The 25,594-nt window shown below is 49.2% G+C and overlaps 1 protein-coding gene across 1 annotated transcript in view; it reads left to right on the top strand.

Moving 5' to 3' along the window:
- HPF1 (histone PARylation factor 1) overlaps nucleotides 1-25,594 on the top strand; it is a gene marked incomplete at its 5' end in the record, with an annotated part of 107,069 nt that overhangs the window by 26,902 nt on the left and 54,573 nt on the right. The window lies entirely within an intron of this gene.

Raw genomic sequence — 25,594 nt, 5'->3', positions numbered from 1 at the left:
GAACTGAGAGCGATCAGACTTTGTCTGATTCACTGGACCGAGCAGCTCCAGGGCAGCCCGGTTCGGATCCAGTCGGACAATGCCACGGCCGTGGCTTATGTCAATCATCAGGGGGGCACCAAGAGTGTCCGAGCGGCCAAAGAAGTGGCTTGCATTCTTCGCTGGGCGGAACGATTTGTTCCAGCAATCTCTGCGGTGTTCATTCCGGGGGTGGAGAATTGGCAGGCAGATTATCTCAGCCGTCAGACCCTGGATCAGGGGGAATGGTCCCTCCATCCAGACGTTTTCCACCAGTTGTGCCTACGGTGGCTTGGTACGCCGACATGGTCAGACTGGTGGCGGACGTCCCATGGAGACTTCCTCTCAGGGAGGATCTACTGTCTCAGGGACCGATCTTCCATCCTGCTTTACGATCGCTGGCTTTAACGGCCTGGCTATTGAGACCCAGGTGCTGAAGGACAAAGGTTTGTCAGCTTCAGTTATTCCTACTCTAGTTGAAGCAAGGAAAGCGACTTCCAGAAAGATTTATCATCGCACATGGAAGTCCTACATTGCATGGTGTGAACCTTTGGGGTTCCGTCCTCGGTCTTATTCGATTAGTCGAATATTGGCTTTTCTGCAACAAGGGGTTGAGCAGAAACTGGCCTTGAGTACTATCAAGGGTCAGGTCTCAGCATTAGCCATCTTCTTTCAGAAGCCTTTGGCTACTCATTCCTTGGTGCGGAATTTCATCCAGGGGGTGCGACATCTGGCTCCGCCAGTGCACGCACCGTTACCCCCTTGGGATCTTAATTTAGTGTTGTCGGTTCTTCAGAAACCTCCCTTTGAAGATATTAGGGAGATTCCTCTACCCACGTTGTCCCAGAAGGTGGCCTTCTTGGTGGCTATTACTTCTGCACGCAGGGTGTCAGAACTGGCCGCATTATCTTGTCGTTCACCATATCTGGTGGTTCATAGAGATAAAGTGGTTCTTCGTCCGAATCCATCCTTCCTACCAAAAGTAGTTTCAGAATTTCATCTGAATGAAGAAATTGTATTACCTTCCCTGTGTCCTAAGCCCAGTCATCCTCGGGAATTTGCTTTGCACTCCTTGGATGTGGTCCGGGCGATCAGGGTATACTTGAAAACGACAGACTCGTTTCGCAAGACGGATTCACTTTTTGTGATCCCAGATGGACCCAAAAAGGGGTTGCCTGCATCTGCCGCGACCATTTCCAGATGGATCAGACAGACGGTAGTGCAGGCTTATTCTATTAAGGGTCGGGAGCCCCCGTTCCCTGTTAAGGCGCACTCCACTCGGGCACTTAGTGCGTCATGGGCCTTTCGCCATCAGGCGTCAGTGGTCCAGGTGTGCAAGGCGGCTACCTGGTCGTCGGTGCATACCTTCTCTAAACATTATAAAGTTGATGTAATGGCATCGTCTGATGCCTCATTTGGCCGCAAGGTTTTGCAGGCCGCAATTTGAGGAGACCAGTGGTTTACCTCGAGGGTTTTTTTCCGTTGGAAAATTTTTTCTTTAGTCTCATTCTTTGTTTATAATGAGCCTTTAAAACTTCTAGTTTGGCACCGGTTGGGCCTACTAGATTGGATTTGATTTTGTCAATCCCACCCCTCATTTGTGGCACTGCTTCTGGATGTCCCAGCTCTTGAGAATCAAGAAGACTACGTCTGTCAATGAGCGATAGAGAAAAATGGATTTTTGTAAGAACTTACCGTAAAATCCTTTTCTCTTAAGCTCATTGACAGACGTAGTACCCGCCCCTCTATCATTGAGTTGGGTTGGGTTAAATTCTCTGTACTGCTTTAAACAGAACTGATTCCCTGTAGCAGAGAGAGGGAGGATATACCCTCAGGGACTGCCCCCTAGGGTGGAGCCAGAACGTTTTGTCATTCTGCCTAGTCCTACTCCTGCGGAGACAACATAACCCAGCTCTTGAGAATCAAGAAGACTACGTCTGTCAATGAGCTTAAGAGAAAAGGATTTTACGGTAAGTTCTTACAAAAATCCATTTTTTTGCTGCATCAGGGACAGGCGTAGATATTCTATTTAGTTGATACCGGATAATACCAAAACCCTCGATAAACAATCACCACAGTGAAGGATTTCACCACCACCAACAAAACTGGGGGCTTACCGGAACAAGTGGACCCAGTTGGAATATGCCTAATGGATAAAAAGAGCAGTGGTGTATGAACACCTATAAAAAGAAGGGGTGTTGTCTCTCCCACCACTCACCACACAACTCTACTTTATCAAGCAAAAGGGAAGCTCGACCTCCACCTTCAATTATACGATTTAGTAGGGGGTGACCAGCATCACAATAAAACCTGGATGACTTCTTCTCTTGTAACGCTCAATAGATGCAGCATCCAAAGAGGGAAAACAAGAAACCTCCACATAGAGAAAAACATTTTACTGTATGGTTTTACACTATCGTTCATTGACTGACGCAGTCTCTGATGCATATCAGTAGGGTTATACTGCCCCCTACAGGAGTAGGACATTAGGCAGAAAAAAAGTTCTGGCTATGCGATGTCTGTTTTAATCTGCCTAATCTGGAGTAAGGACCTAGTTCCTTGCTGGGATCTCTGGTCCTGGCAAAAAGTTTTTTTATATAGATAATTTTTTAGCTAGCTTTTCTCTGGATTTTTTCCTGTGAATTCTACAAGCAACTATGCCAGATTGGGGTGACGGGCTGGATGTGTACATCCAGTGGTCATCCCAGCTGGCCAATGAGCATGCCCAGGCCCATGATGGGTCGGCCGCAACATAGTCCCACTGGACGGGACTGTACCTCCAGGGCCCACTTGCTGATCAATCCCACTGTGGAGTCGGGTGGGAGGGGGAGGGTTCTCGACTGCTCTGCATGCCACGCGGGGCCACCATGTTCTTGTAGCCACATGTGCTGAGGAGAACAGCAGCCATCTTGGTACACCTGGCACGGCCATTTTGCGGTGGATTCTTCTAGGAATCTGTATGGGAGTTCCTGGAGGCGTTCTGTGGGTGGAGCCCTTCCCCCTATACTCTGGGCGGTTTCTCAGCTCCTTTATTTTTGGAGAGCTTACTGCTGACACGTGCAGATGTTCTGGACCTGCTGCATCTTGGTACAGTGAGTGTCCCTCTCCCTCTGCCTGAAATTGGAGGACGCAGCTGTGACTGGGGCACAGGTTACGGTTGGCACTCACAAGCAATCCAGAGTGGCAAAGGTTTTTCTCTCTCCCGCATATTTTGCCAACATGCTCAAAAAAGAATGGGACCGTCCAAAACTTTCCCCTGGGGTGCCTAAGCGGATTGCTAGACTCTACCCTTTTGAGGAGTCTCTCTGGTAAAGAAGTGGACTGTGCCACCTATGGTGGATCCGCCAGTCTCAAGAGTGACTAAGGCTACCATTATTCCAGTGGAGGATTCCCCGTCATTTAAGGACCCAGCGGATAGGGGACTGCACTGAGACCAGTGTTTACGGTTGCCCTTGTCACGCAGACGTTGACTGAATGGGCGAAGTTACTATGTCGTGACCTGGAGGGGAAACGTGTCCCTCATGCCTTTTTGAGGAGCTGTTGGACCAGCTGGTGCAGGGGCTGCAATTTGTTTGTGATGCCGCACTAAAAAAACTGTCGGTTTCGGCAGTGGTTCCCCGTCGTATACTTTGGCTGAAATGCTGATCTCGGATCAGATTTCTAAGAAGGCCTAGACTTCTCTCCCTTTTCAAGGAGATCGCCTGTTTGGTGCTACCCTGGATAACATTATTAAGGGTCTCGCAGCGGGGGAAGAGTACCTTTCTTCCACAGGCTAAGAAGAGTAAGGATCCGCGTCGCAGACGGGGTCCCTCCTTTTCAGCTCACAAAAAGTTTTTCTCTTACGTCCTCCGACAGTCGCCGCCCACTCAGTCTTCACCAATGGGTATTGACCTTTGCTCCGCAGGAGTAGCTAGGCACAAGACTTGTTAGTAACAAAAGCTTTTAGCATAGACACACCCCTAGGGGCTGTCCCACTAGTCAATACCTCCCTGCACCAGCATTCCTAACTCAGTTTGATTTTGCCTAGCTTAGGAGTAGCAGGCTTTCCTGTGCAGGGGCTTCAGTCTCAGCCTTCTACCCTTTTTTGATTTTATTTCAAGTGTTTTCTCTTTACTTTACTAGCTGTTATTTTGTCAGCTCTTAGGGATCTTCGGATGAAGATGCATCATGCGGAGCTGGGTATCGGACTGGCCGCCCTGGATCCCAGGGCTGAGGGCCAGATGGATCCCCAGCCTGCCATCGAGCGTTCAGCTACGGTTCGCCCTGGCGCCATGAACGACCCATCCCTGCTCGCTGCAGGGATGCTGCCTGTGAGGTGGCTACCTCACTGGACGCCATTCTGCGGTCTTGTGCTGCGGTCCACTGCGTCCCGGCTGCGGCTCTCCCTGTCATTAAGGATATCGGTTTGTCGCTTGGAGACGGCTCCCCACGCCATCCGGTACGGTAAGCACCTTCTGTGTGGGGGCCATCTGTCTGGGGTGTCAGTCTGTGGCTGTGTTACCCCCCATGTCTGTTAGGTGCGGGCTCCCTGGTAGATCCCTGTATGGGGTTAACATGCCTTTATGGGCTGCGGGGGGGGGCCCTCCCGCTCTGCTGTGAGGATTCCTCTGGGGGCGATATGTGTGCAGACATGCTGCAGCGGCGGCCGCTATTGCGGTCCGCCATTTTTTTGTAATATGCTGTGGGTGGCCAGTGTCTTCTGGACCTGGTGCAACAATGTGTTTTGGCGCCATTTTTGCGAGGACATGCGCGCTCGTTTTCGAGCACATGTCAGCGGCCATCTTCCTGTAGCCTCTATCCCTTATGCCGAGCAGCCATTTTTGCCTGAGCCTCATAGGTTATATAGCCTCATAGGTTCTTGCATCACTTCCTCTTCTCTCTGGAACAGCGATCGGTGGCAGCAGCCTGTTGTGCTCTCTCCAGGTTTTTTCCTCTATTGTACTGTCCTTCCTAACTCAGTGTTTTTCTGTCCCTGTGGGGTCGGTGCATACAGTTAGTGTACGGTGGGCTGCGCTCGCCGTAGTGTTAAAGGGCCAGTACCTTTTTTTTTCTCTCATTCCTGTTTGGGCATGGATTCTCAGGATAGCAAGTTTCCCCCCGCCCTGGTGGGGGACCAGGGGGCTGCTGCACCCCCCGAGGGGGCTGATCTGGCCACTGTAGTGGCATCCTTGGTATCTCAGATGCAAGTGCTGATGGCTGAACGATCTGCAAAGAGGGCCAGGTTATCCATTTCCTCTGATTCAGAGGGCGATGTGGCTGCTGTGGCTGGCGTGCCCTTCTCAGGGTCTCGCTCATCTCTGGACCTTATGGGGTCTGAGGGGGAGGTGGAGGGGGTTGATACTTCTCCCCCTGGCTCGCCTGAAGAGCTTGCACTCATGGATGAGCTGATTGCCTCCATAAAGGATACGCTGCACCTGGAGGATGAGCCCACTTTTCCTGCTAGGGTGTCCTTCTTTGGGACACACAGAACCCGCAAATCAGCGCAGGTTTTTCCCTGCCCTGCGGTGTTTCATCACACTGTTAATGAGCAGTGGCGCAATTTAAAGAAGCCCTTTACTGTGCCCCGTAGGTTTAAACTGCTTTATCCCTTTGCGCCGTCCACCGACGAACGCTAGTGTGTAGCGCCTCAAGTGTATCACGCTGTAGCCGTTTTTGAATAAGGCTACCCTGGTTCCTACTGAGGATACTCCCGTTTTCTGGGATCCTACGGACAGGAGATTGGAGTCTCTTGCCCGTCATGCATACATGGTGGCTGGCTCTATGCTCAAGCCTATTTTTGCTTCGGTTATGGCAGCCCAGGCGGTGGCCGACTGGACAAAGGTGCTCAAGCGCACCCTGGTGGCTGATTCGGCTCCGCCGACCACACTGGCTATGGTGGATCAGATCCATCAGGGAGTCATGTACTTGTGTGACGCGGCCTTGAATTTGGCCCCTTTGGCTGCACGCCTGTCTAGTGTCGCGGTGCTCAACCGTCGTCTGATATGGCTGAAAAGTTGGTCGGCCGACCAATCATCTCGCAAGACGGTAGCGGATTTTCCCTATGCTGGTTCTCGCCTTTTCGGCGAGGCTTTGGATACTCTGGTGAAGGGTGTTACTGGGGGCAAGAGTACTTTTACCCCAGAATCCCAAGAACAAGTCCTTCCGTGGCAAGCGGAACTCCTCGTTTAGGCCCTCTCAAGGGTCCTTTCGTGCCTTTAGGTGGCAATCCAAGGGCAAGCCCTTCAAGGGCCAAGGCTCCCAGAAAAAGCCGTGGGCAGGTAAGCAGAAATCCGGTGAAGGCGGTTCTGCAGCCAACTCCGCTTCCGCCTGAAGGGGCGCCCTCACCCGCTTCTGGGGTGGGGGGACGTTTGCGCGGTTTCCTCCAACCTTGGCTGCTCCGCATCCAGGACAGATGGGTTCAGGAAATCGTTAGATCAGGTTACAAGATCGAATTCCTTTCTCGGCCGGCGGGCAGATTTTTCCCCTCAAATCTTCAGCTGACTCCGGAGCGTTTGCAAGATCTGCACCTAGCGGTGTGGGACCTGCGGGCCCAGGGAGTGGTGGTCCTGGTACCTCATCGGGACAGATTTCGGGGGTTTTACTCCAATCTGTTCACTGTGCCCAGAAAGGAGGGCAAGGTGCGCCCGATTCTGGACTTGAAAGCTCTGAACCGCTTTGTGCGTGTTTGGAAGTTCTGCATGGAATCCCTGCGCTCGGTGGTGGCTGCCCTGAGTCCGGGGGAGTTCATGGCCTCCATAGATTTAAAGGATGTGTTCCTACACATCCCCATTTTCGAGGGTCACCAAAGGTACCTTCGATTCGCCATTGCGGAGGAACACTACCAGTTCGTGGCGTTACCTTTCGGTCTCGCTTCAGCTCTGCAGGTTTTTACCAAGGTTCTGGCGCCGGTTCTGGCCCTGTTACGGGCACAGGGCATTGCGGTCTTGGGGTATCTGGACGATCTCCTGATAAGGTCAAATGCCAGCCAGGGCCTGTTGACCGACCTGTCCACCACGATGCAGACACTTCAGGAGTTCGGTTGGACCATAAATGTTCCAAAGTCGACTCTGTGTCCTTCGGTTCGCCTCCCCTATCTGGGGATGATTCTGGACTCCGTTCAAGCGAAGGTTTTCCTACCGGAGGACAAGCTCCGGACACTTCAGGACGAAGTCAGGTCCCTCAGGGACAACCGATTCTTGTCTCTCAGGACATACATGAGATGTCTGGGGTTGATGGTCTCGGCCTTCGAGGTGATCCCCTTCGCCCAGTTTCACACGCGGGGTCTCCAGGCGGAGATTCTAGCCAAGTGGGACGGGCGACCGCTGTCTTTGGATCTGCAGGTCTCATTGAGTCACCACGCCAGAAGGGGTCTTCTGTGGTGGCTCCAGTCCCCGGCGGTGTCGGGGGGGCAAGTCTTTCCGTCCGTTGTTCTGGACGGTGGTCACCACGGATGCCAGCCTGTCGGGCTGCGGTGGTGTCCTGGGCAATCTGTCCGCCCAGGGAACTTGGTCGGAGGAGGAATCCTCCCTTCCGATCAACATCCTGGAGTTGCGAGCGATAAAGCTTTGTCTTCTCCACTGGTCGGAGCGGCTTCAGGGCCGTCCTGTTCGGGTTCAAACGGACAGTGCCACCGCGGTGGCTTCCATCAACCACTAAGGGCCCGAGCGGCTCGGGAATTGGCCGACATTCTGTCTTGGGCCGAGACGCACGTCCCGGCGATAACGGCAGTTCACATACCGGGGGTGGAGAACTGGCAGGCGGACTACCTGAGCCGCCAGACCCTGGACCAGGGGGAATGGTCCCTACACCCGGATGTCTTTCAGATGTTGTGCGCGAAGTGGGGTTCACCAGATGTGGACCTGTTCGCGTCTCGTCTAAACAACAAGGTGGAAAGGTTCGTGGCAAGAACGCGCGATCCTCGGGCGGACGCGTTGGTGGCGCCCTGGCATCAGTATCATCTGATGTACGCCTTTCCCCCAATTCAGCTGCTGTCCAGGCTCCTTCGCAGGTTAGCCTCGGAACCGCACACGGTGATTCTGGTGTCACCGGACTGGCCTTGCCGGTTTTGGTACACAGACCTCGTTCTGCTGGCAGTCGAACCTCCGTGGCGCCTGCTGATTCGGGAAGACCTTCTGTCTCAAGGGCTGATCTTCCATCCTGCTTTACAGTCGCTGGCTTTAACGGCCTGGCTGTTGAAAGCAGGGTCCTGAAGGACAAGGGTCTCTCCCCTGAGGTCATTCCCACTTTGATCAAGGCTAGAAAAGCCTCTTCGGGGAAGATTTACTACCGTACTTGGAAAGCGTACTTTGCCTGGTGTGAGTCCAGGGGGTTTTCCCCTCGTTCATACTCGGTGTCAAGAGTGCTGGCTTTCCTCCAAACTGGGGTGGACCAGCGTTTGGCGCTGGCCACCATAAAGGGCCAGATTTCTGCGCTGGCTGTTCTTTTTCAACGCCCTGTGGCGTCAAATTCTTTGGTTCGCACCTTTGTTCAGGGGGTGCGTCATTTGGCCCCTCCTCGGAGGCAGCCTCTGCCTCTGTGGGACTTGAACCTAGTTCTGTCCGTGTTGCAACACGCTCCCTTTGAAAAGATCAGGGAGATCTCGTTACCTCTGCTGTCCAAAAAGGTTGCCTTTTTGGTGGCCATCACTTCGGCTCGCAGGGTATCGGAGCTGGCGGCGTTGTCCTGCCGCTCTCCCTATTTGGTACTTCACAAGGATAAGGTGGTCTTGCGACCTAACCCGTCCTTTCTCCTGAAAGTGGTCTCGGATTTTCACCTCAATGAGGACATTGTCTTGCCTTCGTTCTGTGCGAAGCCTCAACATCCTAAGGAGGTTGCCTTGCATTCCTTGGATGTTGTCCAGGCGATCAAGGTTTACCTATCGTCCACTAAATCTTTTCGCAAGTCGGATTCCCTCTGTGTCCTTCCTGAGGGACCGCGGAAGGGCATGGCGGCGTCGGCTGCGACCATCGCCCAATGGATCAGACAAACTATTGTGCAGGCCTATGCCTTGGAGAGAGTTCCTCCCTTCCCTGTGAAGGCTCACTCAACCAGGTCTTTGAGTACGTCTTGGGCCTTCCGGCATCAGGCTTCAGTGGCCCAGGTGTGTAAGGCGGCGACTTGGTCGTCCGTTCACACCTTCTCCAAATTTTATAAAGTGGATGTTCAGGCATCGGCCGATGCCTCCTTTGGCCGTAAAGTTCTCAGTGCGGCAGTGCCTTAGGGACCCTTGTTTTTGGGTCTTTGGCTGTTGGGGTGTTTTACCCCTGGGTTACTTGTTTTCCTGGGTTGTTGCTCCTGTTGAGAACTTTTTTCCTGTTGCCCAGCTGGTTCTCTTACTGTGGTAAGGTTCCTTTCTCTGATGTGGGTACTGCGTGGCTTCCTGCGGCTGCGTTTCCCACCCCTCATGTCTACACTGCTTTGGGACATCCCATTGGTGAAAACTGTGTGAGTGTGCGGTGACTGTCAGAGGACGTAAGAGAAAACGGAATTTTTGTAAAATCTTACCGTAAAATTCCTTTCTCTGAGTCCTCCGACAGTCGCCGCCCCCCGCCCCTCTTTTGGGGTTTTTGTGTACTCTTACTGCTATGCTACCAAACTGAGTTGGGAATGCTGGTGCAGGGAGGTATTGACTAGTGGGACAGCCCCTAGGGGTGTGTCTATTCTAAAAGCTTTTGTTACTAACAAGTCTTGTGCCTAGCTACTCCTGCGGAGCAAAGGTCAATACCCATTGGTGAAGACTGTGTGAGTGGGCGGCGACTGTCGGAGGACTCAGAGAAAGGAATTTTACGGTAAGATTTTACAAAAATTCTGTTTTTTCAGCCCTCGGGGTCAATCGATAAGGCGAAGCCCTTCAAGACTCCCTTGGGCGGTTCCAAGCGACCCTGTTCTGGCAAACAAAAGTCCTGTTTCTCCAGACCTGCGGACAAGACATCCTCAGCCTGAAGCTGCTCCCTCACTCATATCTGGGGTGGGGGGACTTTTTGCCAGCTCCCGGACCTTTGGCTAGCCCGGATACCAGACAAATGGGTTCAAGAGGTCATACAGTCCGATTACAAGATCGAGTTTCGATCCGTCCCTCTGGTAAAGTGTTTCCCTTCTAATGTGCAACTGTCCCCAGATCGCTTGCTGGCGCTTTATGGGGCAGTTCAGGACCTGGAACAACAGGGAGTAATGGTTCCGGTTCCGTGTGCGGAACGTTTTTAGGGCTTTTATTCAAACCTGTTCACGGTTCCCAGGAAGGAAGGCAAGGTGCATCCAATCCTGGACCTGAAGGCACTGAATGGTTTTGTGCGGGTTCAAAAATTCAAGATGGAATCTGTTCGCACGGTGGTGGCTTCCCTACATCAGGGGGATTTTCTGTTCTCCATAGACTTCAAAGATGCCTACCTTCACATCCCAATCTGTGCTGGACATTTTGCCGTGGGAGAGGATCACTATCAGTTTGTAGCATTGCCCATTGGTCTCTCCTCTGCTCCCCTGGGGTTTTCTTACCAAGGTGTTGGCTCCGATCCTGATGCTGTTACGGCAGCGGGGGATATCGGTACTGGGTTACCTGGACGATCTGCTTTTCCGTGCGAGGTCTCCTACGCTGTTGGAAACAAATTTGGAAATCCCCATGAGAACTCTGGAGGAGTTTGTGGATTCTGAATCTTCAGAAGTCGTCCTTGGTTCCTTCTATGAGACTGGTCTACCTGGGCCTGACTCTGGACTTGACTTCAGCCAGGGTGTTTCTTCCTCCGGAAAAACTCCAGATCGCGGTTCAGTTGTTGCTGTCCAGCAAATGGTCGTCCCTTCGGAACTGTATTACAGTTCTGGGACTGATGGTGTCCTCCTTCGAGGCAGTCCCCTTCGCACAATTCCACACAAGTTTGGAACAAGAATCCAAACTCCCTGGACAATCTGAGCCAGGTGACCAGGGAGTCCCTGATCTGGTGGCTTCAGTCCCCGATGCTCCAAGCAAGGAAAATCCTTCCTCCCTATATATTGGACAATTGTCACCACGGATGCAAGCCTGTCCCGGTGGGGGGGGTTCTCGGCAGGTTATCTGCTCAAGGAGTCTGGTCCCTGGAGGAATCCAGGTTACCGATCAATGTCCTGGAGCTGAGAGCGATCCAGCTTTGCTTAATCCACTAGACCGAGCATCTGCGGGGGTGTCTAGTGCTCATTCAATCGGACAGTGCCATGGGCGTGGCTTATGTCAATCACCAAGGGGGCCCCAGGAGTGTCCTTGTGGCCTTGGAAGTGGCAGGCATCCTTTCGTTGGGCAGAGCGCTTTGTTCCAGCTCTCTCCACTGTTCACATTCCAGGAGTGGAAAATTGGCAGGCTGATTACCTCAGCTGACAGGCCTAGGATGAAGGGGAATGGTCCCTCCATCCAGAGGTGTTCCAGCAATTGTCTTCATTGGGGCACTCCAGACGTAGATCTGTTGGTGTCTCGGATCAACAGAAAAGTGCAAAGGTTAGTGGCCCGCTCCCGGGACCCTCTGGCAGACGCGCTGGTGGCCCGTGGGGTCAGTATCCGCTGATGTATGCTTTTCCTCCTCTCAAGTTGCTGCAGAGACTTCTTCGTGGGATCGAGGCAAAAGGGATTCTGGTCATTCTTGTGGCTCCGGACTGGCCTCGCCGAGCTTGGTACGCCGAACTCGTCAGGCTAGTCTCAGACGCTCCTTGGAGACTTCCTCTCAGGGAGGATCTGCTGCCTCAAGGGCCAATCTTCCATCCTGCTTTACAGTCGCTGGCTTTGACGGCTTGGCTGTTGAAAGCCAGGTGCTGAAGGACAAGGGTTGGCTGCTTCAGTGATTCCCCCTCTGCTTAAAGCAAGGAAAGCAACTTCTAGGAAGATCTGTCATTGTACGTGGAAGTCGTACATTGCGTGGTGTGAGACTCTTGGGGTTCCCCCTCGTTCTTACTCGGTGTGGATTTTGGCTTTCCTTCAATGGAGAGTTGATCAAAAGTTGGCCTTGAGTACTATCAAGGGTCAGGTTTAGACCTTGGCAATCATTTTCCAAAGGTCGTTGGCCAGCCATTCCCTGGTGCGTAACCTCATCCAGGGGGTGTGACCCCCCACAATTGCCTTCCTGGGACTTTAATTTGGTGCTGTCGGTTCTTCAGAAACCCCCCTTTGAAAGTATCTGGGAAATTCCCCTGTTTTCTTTATCCCAGAAGGTGGCCTTCTTGGTGGCTATTACATCTGCTTGCAGGGTGTTGGAACTGGTGGTGTTGTCCTGTCGTTCTCCCTATCTGGTGGTTCAGGAGGATAAAGTGGTACTTCTTTGGGATTCATCCATCCTTACTTCCGAATGTGGTTTCTAGTTTTCACTTAAACGAGGACATTGTATTACCATATTTGTGCCCTAAGCCAAAACATCCTAAGGAATAGGATGCATAGGAATAGGATCCACTGCATACTCTGGATGTGGTTCGGGCAATCAGGGTGTACTTGGCGACTACTGAGTCTTTTCAAAAGTCAGATTCGATCTTTGTATTCACGGATGGTCCAAAGAAAGGGCTGCCTGCGTCTGCTGCAACTATTTTCAGATGGATTTGACACAGTGGTGCAGGCTTATTCAATTAAGGGTCAGGTTCCACCTTTCCCTATTAGGGCGCATGCTACTTGGGCTCTTAGTGCTTCCTGGGCTTTTTGCCATCTGGAATCTGTGCTTCAGGTTTGCAAGGCAGCTTTCTGGTCGTCTGTTCACACCTTTACCAAATTTTATAAGGTGGATGTGCTGGCATCAGCTGATGCCTCTTTTGGCCGCAAAGTTTTGCAGGCTGCTGTTTAAGGGGCTTTTGGTCTCCCTTGAGGGCTTTTTCTGTTTGTTTTTAGGTGGGGCTCATCTTGTTATGAGTTCCATGTTGCCTGGTTGGCTGTGTTTAGCCTTGGGGACGAAACTGACATCCTATGCAGGAAGAGAGAGTATACCGCCTGGTACTGCTCATAAGCGTAGCCAGAACTTTTTTTTCTGCCTAGCGTCCTTCTCCTGTAGGGGGCAGTAGAACCCTACTGATATGCATCGGAGACTATGTCCGTCAATGAACCTAAGAGAAAAGGATTTTATGGTAAGCAAAAATCCAGTTAAAGGTTAAGAACATAGATAAAAAAGAGCTTTCAGACAGTAATAACCAGCATAAGTACGCAATGGCATGGATGCGTTTCGTCTACTTAGACATCATCTGGGGTGTAAGGCTGTCAGTCATTGTTTTAAATAGGAAATATGACCCCCCAATTAGGACAAAAAACATTGACTCCACTTACATTGGTGAACAGATTGACTTCCTGTGTTACAAGATGGAGCGGCGTGTCAAGCCTCGCTTGCACTATGAGGCACACGTACACCGCAACCACATCAACGGCAAATTTTCGGTAATGAAAACCGGAAGAGGCTCAGACCTCGATTTGGTTTCCGAAATGATGGCGCCCCAAGCCTTGTCATAGAGTACGAGGCGCCCTGCGCATCTCTTCTCAAAAGGAAATTCGGTGGGGATCCAGAATTAAATTAATCAAGCCTAAATTTTGATGTCAAAAGAAATAACATCTCAAGCCTCGATGTGGACAGCGAGGGTTATACAAAGCATCATTAGGTAGGCAAGAGCCTAAATTGAGATCACTGAAATAAACTTGTACGACATGGCTTGAACAAAATTAAAACCACGCAAAGACGGCATTCATATACCTGGCAATTTTTAGTCAGATGTTTGTCCAGATGGGTAATATATTATCTGACATAACAAATCCAATATTTGATATACAAATTTTAAAACAAAAAATTAAGAAAAAATGTATTAGGCCCTATTGATGTGTTAATGTCCCACTCAACGTTTATTCCGAACGGAAAGTGGGAACGTAATGAATCCAAAAAGTCTCAAGGTGCAAAACTCCGCTAATGTTAGCACCACCCCCTCCAAGGAGGAATGTATTTGTCAATGATAACAAAATCTGTACCTCTTGGGTCAGTATTGTGATATTTGCGATTGTTTGGGTACACTAATGATTAGGTAATCCTAAAGCGTGGCTACAGTCCGTTTCTCGCAGTCAGTTTTTACTCCTGCGATGAAACCGCACTGAGGTCCATGACTTTGTGATATTTTCCCTTCTCTTTCCACCGTTGAGAAACCCTGGCTCCTCCCTTCTAAGGAAAACACTGTCCCATCCACACAGATTTTAGCCCTCTTTAGCCGACTCCTTTCAGTTCTGGTGTTTCCTCCGGTGGAGAGACACTGCCAGGAACTGAACAGCCAGGGGACTGGGGCTGTGCTTTCTGGAGGGAGAGCTAAGGCTGGGGTAGGGACCTGAGGGTCCTGCTTACCTTGCCTGTCTATCATCACCCCAGCTCCTCAGTGGAGATTTGGGCTGTGGGGACCCACTCTCCACGCTTGGGTAGTGCGTGACGGAGGTGCAGCCGGCCTCCCACACTTGCAGCCAGCTTGGAACTGCTGGGCCGGATGACGGGCGACGTCATTTTCGGTAAAGGCGGGCACATCTGCGAGCAGCTGTGGCTTCCGGCTGCAGTATGGAAAGCGAACCGAACCTTTTAGCTGCAAGCTGGGGGACAGCTACAGACACTCAGATGAGGCCACTTCAAGGATATGTCAGAGGCGCAGACCTCAGTGACTGCTCCTAGTGAAGCCAGCATCAGCCATCTTGAGGTAAGAGAACCGTTTGGTGGTGTTCCCTTACGTCTCCCACTAGCTCCACGGTGATTCCCCCTTAGTGGTCTGAGGGGGAAAGGAGGGGAGGATTTGTGCGGTAGCTGAGGGATCCTGGTGGTGGTCCGTCTCAAGTAACCCTTCCTATGGGGCATGCCGTGCTATGTGCTGGGGGGCCCATTAAGTTGCTTTGTTAATGTGTTTTAAGTTTTTTGTATTCCAGATTAAGGCCTCAGAGATCCAAATCTCCACATAGCTTTAATTGAAAATGCCCATCGTGTTTGTTATGTGGGAATCCTGGACCAAGGCACTTTGTAAAGATTGTGTAGACAGCCCAGTCAGGGAACGTGTGGCAGAACAAAGTATGGATCTAGCTGCATCTGTCAAGGAGCTTTCCAGCACCTTTCAGTCATTTAGGGATTTATTTTCTAATTTACAGTGTCCTCTGTCCCAGGGGATCCCCTCAGCTAGCACAGCAAGAGAATGCTCCACCCCCACCGGTGGTACCCTCTACAAGTGAGGAGACACCGGGGGGTACTGAAAAACTGTGAGAAATGGGATAGTACACCTTCAGGCTCCCAAGGGGAGTCAGAAGCAGAAGGGGTGGATGGTGAGTCTATTACAACTTCTAGGTGCAAACTAACCATTGAAGAGGTGGAAGATCTTTTGGGAGCTATCCACACCACCTTAGGAATTCAAGAGGAGAAGGCTTTGTCTCCATGACCAAATGTACCTGGGTTTAGGCGAGGAAAAAAGGGTCTTAATGATACATGAAGTCTTGGTGGAAGCGGTTAAAGAATGGCAAGAGCCTGAAAGAAAGGCTTTCTTTTCCAGAGTCCTGAAAAGGTTTCCCTTTTCTGAATGCGACGTGTCCGTTTGGAACAAGTCACCAAAACTAGAGGTAGCCTTTTCTCAGGTCTCGAGACAAACAGACCTAGCCTCTGAGGATATGGGCTCTCTTCCTGATCCCATGGATAAAGGATGGATTCTCTCCTCAAAAGTGTGGGATTCCTCCTTGGGGAATCTTAAACCCGCCATGGCTATGACGGTTGTTTCCTGCAATCTGGAGTATTGGCTAACCCAAATTAAAGTGCAAATCGAGGCTGGCATCTCAAAGGAGACTAACTTGTCTACCTTCCCCACGCTACTTTGGGGCGTGGCTTTCATTGCGGATGCTTCAGACGAATTGGTACGCATGTCCGTTAGATTTTCAGCCCTAACCAATTCAGCAAGAAGGGCTCTTTGGCTCAAGACTTGGCAGGGTGATAGCGGGTCCAAGGCTAAACTATGTGGGATTCCCTTTACAGGGGACCACCTGTTTGGTCCAGGCCTAGAAATGGTCTTGGATCGGACAGCAGACAGGAAAAAGTACTTTCTTGTCAAGCGTGGACATAGTGAATCTTTCAAAAAGAAATCCTACCCTCAGAGAAACTTCTCTACCCTGAAGAGGTTGGAGGGGCAGAAGTCTTGGGGCTAAAAAGGCAGGGGCTGAGGGGGGGTGTTTTTCGCCCTCCTGAACTGCCCAAAAAATCTTGACGAGCTGACCACGGTGGGTTGGGGGGGGGGGGGCACTTGGGACCTTCCTCCTACAGTGGGAAATGGTTATCTCATCAATTCATTCTGGGAATCCTAAGAAGTGGCTATCATTTTGGAATTTTCAAGCCCCCCTCCACGCAGGATTTTCGTCACCTAACTACCAAAGTGCAGGAAGAGGGCTTTGGTCCTACTTTCCTCCCTGAAAGAACTGGAGGAACAGAGGGTCGTGCGGTAAGTACCACCAAAGGAGTTAGGCGGAGGGTCCTATTCCCACGTCTTCGTGGTGCGTAAACCTTCGGGCAAGTACGGACTTATCCTGAGCCTAAAGCCCTTAAATCTCTCGATTGCTTACAAAAAAGATTCAGGATGGATTCCATCTTCTCAATAATGGCTACCCTTCCTCCAAACTGCTTCATGGCCTCGATAGACCTCGAAGACACCTACCTGCATATTCCCATATCGAAAGGGTGTCAAAAGTTTCTCAGGTTGGCCATAAGGATGAAAGGGGGCATTTTCACCAATGTCATGGCAGAGGCCTTGGCGTCCCTGCGACTCCGAGGTATTTCAGTCATTGCTTACCTGGACGATCTGCTCCTGTTTGCCCCTTCTAAGAAACAGCTGTCCAGGGACCTACTGGTTGCAAGGAGATTCTTAGAGAGCGTGGGGTGGCTCCTGAATCTGAAAAAATAGTCTGGTGCCTGCGCAAAAGGTCACCTTTCTGGGCTATGAATTAAATTCCACACTTCAAAATGTATTTTCCTTTAGAAAAGAGCCAGAAGATAGCCTTTTACAAAGCAATCAATCTATACCAATAGGGCAGGCCATGTTGGCACTGGGGTTGCTGACGGTCGCAATTCCAGTGGTACAGTGGGCGGGACTTCACTTCCGCTCTCTTACAACTGTTCATCCCGGAATTATGGGACCGCACCCAAGGCTCTCTGGAGTCCTTAGTGCGCGTACCAGCATGTGTAACGAGATCCCTCTGTTGGTGGAGAAAGGTCTCGAACTTTTTCGCATGGCCTCTCTTGGGTCCTGATAGTATCCAGAGTCGTCACTACGGACGCAAGTGGCACAGGGTGGGCCGCACACCTGGACTCCCAACTGGTGTAGGGATCCTGGAACAGTGAAGAATCAAAGCAATCTTCAAATTGGAGAGAACTAAGAGCACTAGAACTGGCTCTCAGAGCCTTCCAGACAGAACTACAAGCACACAAGGTGCAAGTCCGCTCAGACAATTCCGCAGTAGTTGCTTATGTCAACCGACAAGCAGTAACGAGAAGAATGTCTCTGTGGGCTCTGGCAGAGAGAATTCTTCAGTGGGCCGAAGCCCAAGTGCTCTGTCGGCGGTTCACCTAAAAGGAAAATTGAACCAGTTGGCTGACTTCCTGAGCAGGAAAACCTTAAAGGAAGGCGACTGGATCCTCAACCAAGAGGTCTTCAGGGGCATCACTTAGAGATGGGTAGTGACGTGCGTGGACCTGTTTGCCTCTTGGCAAAATACAAAATCACGACTATTCTCCCTGAACAGGTGGGACAGAGCTCTTGGAGTGGACACCCTTGCTCAAAGTTGGCATTTCCCCAAATGCTATGCCTTTCCCCCGCCGGTGCTAATACCGACAGTCTTGAGGAAGTTTGAGGACACTACCCTGATTCTCATAGCACCACATTGGCCCAGAAGACCGTGGTTTTTGGTCCTGAAAGGACTGGCAGTGGAACCCCCTCCCTCCCCTGGATTCTACCAGATTGGGAGGGCCTTTTCTGTCAAGGCCCAGTTTTCTGTCCTCAGGTGGAGCATTGGAATCTTGCATTCTGGCTTCTGAGGAAGAGTTGTTGCAAAGCAAGGGGTTATTAGATCACCTGGTGGCGACTCTGTTTAGTAGCAGGAAAAAGGAAACTTGAGCCATTTACCTTAAGACCTGGAAGCGTTTTAATAACGTTCGCAGGAAGCTCATTGGCTGTAGGGTAGCCCAGTGAAAGTACTGTAATTTCTACAGAGTGGGGCAGATAAAGGGTTAGTCATTTAGCACCCTAAAGAGCCAAGTTTCAGCGGTAAGTGTCTTTTTAGAAGCATCCTTAGCTGAAAACCCTTGGGTGATTCGTTTCTTCAGGCCTTAAACAGGCAGAAACCAGTGAGTAATCTCCCTTTTCCTATGTGGGATCTATCCATGGTTCTACAGGCTCTCTTAGGAAAGCTGTTTGAACCTATTACTACTTGTGCGGTGACGTTTTTTACCCTCAAGACAGTTTTTTTTTTTTTTTTGGTGGCTATCCCTACCGCCAGAAGGTTTAGTGAACTAAAAGCTCTTTATCGGATCGTATTATTTTTAAAACCAATCCATCTTTTTTACCTAAACTGGTCTCGAAGTTTCATAGAGATCAAGAAATTGTTTTACCAACATTCTGTTCAAATCCTGTGCATGAACAGGAGAGTAATTTTCAAAAGTTAGATGTTTGGTGTGTCCTAAAGTACATAGCTTGTATGAAGGAATTTAGGTAGTCAGATTCCCTCTTTGTTCTATTTGCTGACACTAGTAGAGGTGCTAAAGCCTCTAAACATTCTTTAGCAAGATGGCTAAGGTTAGCCATTTACCAGGCCTATGCTGCTAGCGGGAAGGAGGTCCCGGTGGGTATCAAGGTACATTCCACCAGGGCTATGGCAGCTTCCCAGGCCGAAAGAGCTGGTGATACCCCGGAGCAGATCTGTCGGGCAGCAACCTGGTCCAGCTATGCAACTTTTTACCTGTTTATCACTGCAGGCTGGACCCGTTGTCCACTAAAAATCAAGCTTTTGGGCGCAAAGTTCTTTAAGCGGGGGTCCCACCCTAAGGTAAGTACTCTCTTATCCTCTAAGGTGGCTGTCCTGAAAGACGATCAAAAAAAATACCGTCTTTTCCAGTAGTCTTTCAGGACAGCACCGTTACCCACCCAAAGAAGGTCTGGACATAAGACAGGCAGAAGATGGAGGTAGGCATGATATGTCTTTGTGTCTCCCCAGCTTGCCTGCTAACAGGGGGCATAAATCTTTATGGATGGGGCGGTGTTTCCTGAGATGGGAGGAGCCAGGGTCTCTCAAAGTTGGCTTTCCTGAAAGACTACTGGAAAAGACGTTACCGGTAAGAGTGAATTTTTCTTTTTTTTTTTTTTATTATCCCTTTTATAGAATTCTATTTACAATATATTTGGAGGTAAGAGGTATCCCTGATATCTTAATTTGATATTTGACCATGCTTTTTCTTTAAGAATTTCCAACCTTCGAGATTTGATTTATATCAAGTCATGAGTGTTATTAACCATTAATGCTGCACTTATCATTATTTTATTTGGTTTGAGATGATAGAAAGGCAACAGTAACTCAAATAACCACTCGTTACATCCAAGGTATGCAGAATACAATCTCTGAATGCACAACACATCGAACCTTGAAGCAGATGGACTACAGCAGCAGAAGACCACACCGGATGCCATTCCTGACAGCCAAGAACAGGAAACTGAGGCTATAATTTGTACAGGCTCACCAAAATTGAACAATAGAAGATTGGAATAACGTTGATGAGTCTAAATTTCCGATGGTAGGGTCAGACTAGCGTAAACAACATGAAAGCATGGATCCATCCTGCCTTGTATCAACGGTTCAGGCTGCTAGTGGTGGAATGGTGTGGGGGAAATTTTCTTGGTACACTTTGGGCCCCATTAGTATCAATTGATCTTAGTTTAAACGCCACAGCCTACCGGAATATTGTTCCTGACCATGTCCATCCCTTTATGACTACAGTGTACCCATCTTCCGATGGCTACTTCCACCATGTCACAAAGCTCAAATTATCTCAAACTGGTTCCTTGAACATAAGGAGTTCACTGTACTCCAATGGCCTCCACAGTCGCCAGATCTCAATTCAATAGAGCACCTTTGGGACGCGTGTGTGTGTATATGTGTATGTGTGTGTATATATATATATATATATATATATATATATATATAATACACACACACACACACACACACACACACACACACACACACAGTATCTCACAAAAGTGAGTATACCCCTCACATTTTTGTAACTATTTTAATATATCTTTTCATGTGACAACACTAAGGGCTCTTTCACACGGCCGCTCCGCTGTTTTTCTCCGCTGCGGGACTTTTTTTTTTCACGGAGCGGATGACATTTGTGTCATCCGCTCCATATGTCCGCATATCATCCCATCCGTTTGCGGATGATATGCGGACATAATGTAAGTCTATGGGCATTGCAGATGTCAGCGGATGACACCGCTGACATCCGATTTTCCTTCCATTCCGTTTTTTGAACGGAGGTAAAATAGGGTTCTCTTCCGTTCAAAAAACAGAACAGAACTGAAAGGAAGAAAATCGGATGTCAGCGGATGGTATTCCGCTGACATCCGCAATGCCATTGACTTACATTATGTCCGCAAATCATCCGCAAAAAAATAGGATGATTTGCGGACATACGGGGAGCGCCCGTGTGAAAGGGCCCTAAAGAAATGACACTTTGCTACAATGTAATGTAGTGAGTGGACAGCTTGTATAACAGTGTAAATTTGCTGTCCCCTCAAAATAACTCCACACACACCCATTAAAAAGTGAGTACACCCCTGTAGAGGAAATGTCAATATTTTGTGTGGCCACCATTATTTTCCAGCACTGCCTTAACACTCTTGGGCATGGAGTTCACCAGAGCGTCGCAGGTTACCACTGGAGTCCTCTTACACTCCTTCATGACGACATCCCGGAGCTGGTGGATGTTGGAGACCTTGCGCTCCTCCACCTTCCACTTGAGGATGCCCCACAGACAGGGCCAGATTAACGTAGGGGCTATTGGAGCTGCAGCTCCAGGCCCCTACCTTTATATAGGCCCCGGGTTGGTCATATTCACTGTTACCGCTCTTCTGTCACTTGTAAACACAGAAGTCTGGCTTCTATGCTCGCTTCCCCAGGCAGCTCCCTCAGAACCTCCCCACACAGCACGAAGGCCGGACAAGGAGGGACAGTTGCCGATGCATGGATGTGTTTATGGGCTTCAGAGACAGCATCCCATGTTGAATTAGGCATGCATGGCTGCACCCTTCCTCCTCTGGGTGCATGCCAAGGCACGGCCCTTAAGGCCCTTCAAAATCCTCAGCACCAAGCCCATGATGCTCTTAATCCGGCCCTGCCCACAGATGCTCAATAGTGTTTAGGTGTGGAGACATGCTTGGCCAGTCCGTTACCTTTACCCTTAGCTTCTTTAACAAGACAGTGGTCGTCTTGGAGGCATGTTTGGGGTTGTTATCATATTGGAATACTGCCCTGTGACCCAGTCTCCGAAGGGAGGGGGATCATGCTCTGCTTCAGTATGTCACAATACATGTTGGCATTCATAGTTCCCTCAATGAACTGTAGCTCCCCAGTGCCGGCAGCACTTATGCAGTCCCAGACCATGACCCTCCCACCACCATGCTTGATTGTAGAAAAGACACACTTATCTTTGTACTCCTCACCTGGTTGCCGCCTCACACCCTTGACACCATCTGTGTTATAAATATATATGTAATTTTTTTTTTTACACCGTATCTCACAAAAGTAAGCACTCCCCTCACATTTTTGTAAATGTTTTATATCTTTGCATGTGACAATACTGAATAAATTACACTTTGCTACAAAGTAGTGAGTGGTACAGCTTGTATAACAGAGTCAATGTGCTGTCCCCTCAAAATAACTCAACACACAGCCATTAACGTCCAAACCGCAGGCAACAAAAATGAGTACACCCCTAAATGAATATGTCCAAATTGGGCCCATTAGCCATTTTCCCTCCCCGGTGTTATGTGACTCGTTAGTGTTACAAGGTCTCAGGTGTGAATGGGGAGCAGTTGTGTTAAATTTGGGGTTATCGCGCTCTTTCTCGCATACTGGTCACACTGGAAGTTCAACATGGCACCTCATGGCAAAGAACTCTGAGGATCTGAAAAAAAGGATTGTTGCTCTACATAAAGATGGAAAAGGCTATAAGAAGGTTGCCAACACCCTGAAACTGGGCTGCTGCACAGTGGCCAAGACCATACAGCATTTTAACAGGAGAGGTTCCACTCAAAACAGGCCTTACCACGGTTGACAAAAAATTTGAGTGCACATGCTCAGCGTCCTTTTCAGAAGTTGGCTTTGGAAAATAGATGTATGAGTGCTGCCAGCATTGCTGCAGAGGTTGAAGGTGTGGGGGTCAGCCTGTCAGTGCTCAGACCATACGCCGCACACTGCATCAAATTGGTTTGCATGGCTGTTGTCTCAGAAGGAAGCCTTTTCTAATGATGCACAAGAAAGCCGCAAACAGTTTGCTGAAGACAAGCAGACTAAGGATTACTGGGACCATGTCCTGTGGTCTGATGAGGCCAAGATCAACATATTTAGTTCAGATGGTGTCAAGTGTGTGTGGCAGCAACCAGGTGAGGAGTACAAAGACAAGTGTTTCTTGCCTACAGTCAAGCATGGTGGTGGGAGTGTCATGGTCTGGGGCTGCATAAGTGCTGCCGGCACTGGGGAGCTACAGTTCGTTAATGGCTGTGTGTTGAGTTATTTGAGGGGACAGCAAATTGTTATACAAGCTGTACATTCACTACTTTACATTATAGCAGTGTGTAATTTCCTTGGTGTAGTCACATGAAAAGATATAATAAAATATTTACCAACTTTTGTGAGATACTGTGTGTGTGTATCAAAAAAGAATTTAAGGAACACTTTGAAAACAATCAGATCTTAATGGGGAAAAATATCATGCTGGCTAATCTATACTGATATGGACTGGGTAATGTGTTAGGAATGAAAGGGTGCCACATCATTTGATGGAAATGAAAATTATCTACCTACAGAGGGCTGAATTCAAAGACGTCCCCAAAATCAAAGTGCAAAAATGATGCAGCAGGCTAGTCCATTTTGCTGAAATTGTATTGCAGCAACTCAAAATAGCACTCAATAGTGTGTATGGCCCCCCACATACTTGTTTGCATGCCTTACAACGTCGGGGCGTGCTCCTTTTTTAAAACGACGGATGGTGTCCTGGACCAGGGCATCACTGAGCTCCTGAACAATCGGAGGTGCAACCTGGTGGCGTCAGATGGACCAAAACCTAATGTCCCCGGTATGTTCTTTTGGAATTGGGTCAGGCGAGCGTGGGGGACCATTCAATGCTATCAATACCGACATCCTCCAGGAACTGGCTGCATACTCTCGCCACATGAGGTCGGGCATTATTGTGAAACCGGAGGAACCCAGGACCCACTGCACCAGCCTAGGGTCTGACAATGGGTCTAATAATTTCATCCCAATACCTAATGGGAGTAAGGGTGCCATTGTCTAGCCTGTAGATGTCTGTGCATCCCTCCATGGATTTGCCTCCCCAGACCATCACTGACCAACCACCATGATGAACAGTGTTAAAGGCAGCATAATATTCTACACGGCTTCTCCAGACCCTTTCACGTCTGTCACATGTGCTCAGGGTGAACCTGCTCTCATCTGTGAAAAGCACAGGGCGCCAGTGGCAGACCTGCCAATTTTGGTGTTCAACGGCAAATGTCAATCAAGCTCCACGGGGCCGGGCAGTGAGCGCAGGACCCACTAGAGGACGTTGGGCCCCCAGGCCACCCTCAGGAAGTCTGCTTCTGATGGTTTGGTCAAAGACATTTACCCCAGTGGTCTGCTGGAAGTCATTTTGTAGGGCTCTGGCAGTGCTCATCCTGTTTCTCCTTACACAAAGGAGCAGATACTGGTCCTGCTGATGGGTTAAGGACCTTCTTTGGCCCTGTCCAGCTCTCCCAGAGTAACTGCCTGCCTCTTGGAATTTCCTCCATGCTTTTGAGACTGTGGTGGTAGACACAGTAAACCTTCTGGCAATGGCACGTATTGATGTGCCATCCTAGAGGACTTGGAATGCCTGTACAACCTCTATAAGGTCCAGGTATTGTCTCATGCTACCAGTAGTGACACTGACCCTAGCCAAATGTCAAACTAGTGAAAAACAGTCAGAAAAGATGAGTAGGGGAAAAAAATTTCAGTGGCCTCCCACATGTAAAACCATTCTGTTTGAGGTCATCTCGTTGTTGCCCATCTATTGCCCCTGTTAATTTCATTAACTTCAAAGCAGCTGAAACGGATTAACAACCCCCCTCTGCTACTTATCTGACCAGATTAATATCCCAGGAGTTTAATTGACTTGATGCCATACTCTGATTAAAAGGAACACTTTTTATTCAGAGTATAGCATCAAGTCAACTATACTCAGAGTATGTATGTATGTAGGTATGTATGCATGTGCATCTCATAAAATTAGAATATCATGAAAAAGTTAATTTATTTCAGTAATTCAAGTCAAAAAGTGAAACTCTTATATAGATTCATTACACACTGAGTGATATATTTCAAGCATTTTATTTCTTTTTAATTTTGATGATTATGGCTTACAGCTAGTGAAAGCCCAAAATTCAGTATCTCAAAAAACTAGAATAGTACATAAGACCAATTTAAAAAAAAAAAAAAAAAAAGGTCCTTAGTAAGAGGTGACCAGGAACCCAATGGGACTGAGCTCCAGAGATCCTGTGTGGACATGGCACAAAGTTCCAGAGCAGCCCTCTACTGTTCTGGTTTTTACGGCACAGTTGCTAGACGGTAGCCTCTCCAATAAAACCCGCTTGGAGTTTGCAAAAAATGAAGGACTCTGCCTGTGAGGAACAAGATTCTCTGGTCTGATGAAACCAAGATTGAACTGTTTGGCCTCAATTCTTAATGGTATTTCTGGGGGAAAACAGGCACGTCTCATCACCTGCCTAATACTATCCCAACAGTGAAGCATGGTGGTGGCAGCATTATGCTGTGGGTTTTTTTTGGGGGGGGGGGGGGCGCTGAATGGAGCAAAGTACAGCGAGATCCTCAATGAAAGCCTGTTCCACAGCGCTCAGTACCTCCAACTGGGCCAAAGGTTCTCCTTCCAACATTACAATGATCCTAAGCACACAGCCAAGACAATGCATGAGTGGCTTAGCGACAACTCTGTCAATCTGTCTTAGAGTGGCCCAGCCATAGCCCTGACTTGAAACCTATTGAACATTTTCTAGAGAGTTGAAAACAGTCCCCATACAACCTGACTGAGCTGGAGAGGGTTTGCAAAGAAGAATGGCAGAAAATGCCCCAATCCAGGTACGCAAAGTTCATCGTGTCATGCCCAAAAAGACTCCAAGGCTTTAATTGCTGCCAATCAGGTTCAACAAAGTACTGAGTAAAGGGTCATAATACTTAAGTACATTTGATATTTTAGTTTTTTTTTTCTTTGAATAAATTCAGACATTTCTAAAATTTATGTTTTTGCTTTGTATTTATGGGGTACTGTGTTTAGATTAATGAGGGGGGGGGGGGGGAATTAAA

Source organism: Pelophylax lessonae (genome assembly GCF_965119305.1).
Source record: "Pelophylax lessonae genome assembly, chromosome: 1".
NCBI lineage: Eukaryota > Metazoa > Chordata > Amphibia > Anura > Ranidae > Pelophylax > Pelophylax lessonae.
The sequence above is the reverse complement of the archived record's forward strand: the minus strand, read 5'-3'. Positions and strand labels throughout refer to the sequence as shown.